The sequence below is a fragment of the Triticum aestivum genome, chromosome 3A (genome assembly GCF_018294505.1).
Source record: "Triticum aestivum cultivar Chinese Spring chromosome 3A, IWGSC CS RefSeq v2.1, whole genome shotgun sequence".
In the NCBI taxonomy this organism is placed as follows: Eukaryota; Viridiplantae; Streptophyta; class Magnoliopsida; order Poales; family Poaceae; genus Triticum; species Triticum aestivum.
In genome coordinates this window covers 677,058,259-677,061,048 of record NC_057800.1, presented here as the reverse complement: position 1 = coordinate 677,061,048, position 2,790 = coordinate 677,058,259, and positions in this window count along the sequence as shown.

Sequence of the window (2,790 nt, the reverse complement as noted above, 5' to 3'; positions counted from 1 at the left end):
TGTTTTCCGCCGCATTTTATAGCTCGGAGTGGGGTAGTACCACGTCGCGGCACGGCCCGGAGGAAAGCAAACGCGGGCCGGCGTGTCGACCCACCATTGGCCAGCGGCCCCTGACGCCTCTCCACAGCGCCGTATGCAGGCACGCGAGGTACGCTGGGTTGGGAGTTTGTCGCTGGGGCACGCGGCGGCTCGTGGGATGCTCCGTGCAATGCATCGAGTAGCTGCTAGCGGGGCTAGTGGCGTGTTTTGACCCCTTTCGGAAATTTGATAGAGATCTGATCCTGCCTTGCAAAAAAATTGTGATCTGACCATTTTTTTTATCACCAAAGGCCTTGCGATAGGGTTGTATGTCCTACCGTAAATTTTTTCTAAGTATGAAACATAGTGCATGCTCCCAACTACCGTCAGGCACCTTGGTGATAGGTTGTACAGGCTACCGTCAAACTGTTTGGCGGTAGGGTGTTTTTTACCGCCAAGGTCCCTGGCGGTAGGCTGTTACACCCTATTATCATGGACCCTAGCGATAGCAAAAGAATTAAATCCCGAAATTTTACAAACTACAATCAGATCTTGATTAACTTTTAGAAAATGGCCAAAACACGAAATTTTGCCTCCTGCGTCCAGCGGGCAGCATGGGCTTCATGTGAAATCTCGGAGACAGAGATGATTTGTGTGAGTCGTTGGTCCAGCCGAAGTTTTGTCCGTATGCAAAAGTGCCCTTGCCATATTTGTGACGAAAGGGGTTTCCACGCGTAAGCGGAGTTATTAGCTCGAGCTCAAATGAGCCCGGTGAACAGTAAAATCTGATTTAAAAAATCAATTTTTTTTATGAAAACATTGAAAAAAGTTTTACGTGCTCACAAGATTTCATCTTGAAATCACATTCATGAAAGTCGTGGCAAACAAAACAAAATTGATGCTCCAATTCGAAAGCATTTTGGGGTGCTGATTTGTTTTGTTTTTACCACGACTTTCACGAATATCTTTTCAAGATGAAACTTTATGGGCACGTAAAACTTTTGTCAATGTTTGCGCCCAAAAAGAAATTTCAGATTTTTTTTAATGTTTTTCAAATTTTTTTTCTGATTTCAGTGTTCATCCCGAGCTCAAATGAGCTTCGGAGTAGAAGATGAATTTTGTTTCCCCGCCCCATTTTATTAAAAAGGGGGCAACAAAGCATCCAAACCAAACTGTACCACATATTGTAGATATTAGAAACAGAGCTTGGAACAGGAAAACTAAAAAATTCTAGCCGTCACCTCCCAAATAGCTTGAGCAAAAATGCATTCAAACATGAGATGAAAAACAGATTCAAGCTCGTGGCAATATAAGCATGTACGGTCTTCCACATGTTGGCTCTTCAATAGACTATCTCTAGTGAGTATCTTGTTCTTAACATCCAACCATGTAAAAATATGAAATTTTCAGAGCCATTTCTAGCATAGAGTAGCCCCCCCCCCACCCCCCCCACACACACAAATGGGATGAAAAACAGATTCAAGCTCGTGGCAATATAAGCATGTACGGTCTTCCACATGTTGGCTCTTCAATAGACTATCTCTAGTGAGTATCTTGTTCTTAACATCCAACCATGTAAAAATATGAAATTTTCAGAGCCATTTCTAGCATAGAGTAGCCCCCCCCCCCCCTCCCCCAAATGACCGTCTTATAGTAAGATTCTACTCATAATTTTAGCATCTACACACCTCCTAAATGAGAGTTTGAGATCCTGCACATCCCAAATCCGAGGCACACTACAAGTTTGTTGGTAAAAAAATATCCATGAACTGAGTTTTCAAGGTGTAACCACCTGTCTAGTTGTCATGCCAAAAGCAAAATCTTGGTGCCATCACCCAATATCCAACTATAAAAAGGTCTAAGAGCTGCACGGGCAGATAGAGGCGAAGGTGTCCCGATATTTCGATGAGAGGTAGCTACTGTTTTTGGTGGAAGTTGACATTGACGATCCGACTACGAACGTGCGAAGACATCGCGCCTTAGCAATTGCTAAACCAACTCCGGAAGGTTATTGACCACGCCAGAGCATGATCAGCCCGACCACGAGGGTCTATTTCCCGCATGCAAAGGAACAATAAGCTAGAAATTGATATTGCAATCTGGATATTGTAAATTTATAAGGAATGCTTTATCAAAGTGGGGTTCTATAATGTCTTTGTCTAGTCGTTGAACAAAATGAAGAAAGCAAGTTGCAACTACGGTGAACTTTAATCTAAACAAAATCCATGTCTAAGTGGTGCCTTAAGGGATGTAGTTATAGGGGAAAAGAGAGGAAATTTGGTCCATCCTTGGCAAGGTGGGACTAAACATACCTCCTGAGTCGTTTCCCTTACGATACAGACTCTAATAACAACCTACAAGAGGTATTTCAAAATTACATGGGCCTGACCTAGATATAAGGTGGCGCAACACATATAATATGCCATGGACGAATTTTGCGAAGGGGCATCTTGTATATTTCGTCCATGTCCTTGTATGTCATCATGTGGGCTTCAAAGGGCTGAAAACTCATTTCTTGTTCGGTTGTGCGCGCCTTTATCTCCACTCTTGATCTTGCTCCAATGTGAAAGGATCGATAGGGTTGACTAGAGCGGGGGGGGGGGGGGGGTGAATAGGCAACTAATAATTTTTAGCTCTTCTTTACCAAATTAAACTTTGCATCAGAGTAGGTTGTCTAGAGGTGCAACTAGGTGAGCAACCTATATGATGCAACAACAATGAACATGCAAGCAAGCAAGAGAAGTAACACTAATAAGCTTGCACAAGTAAAGG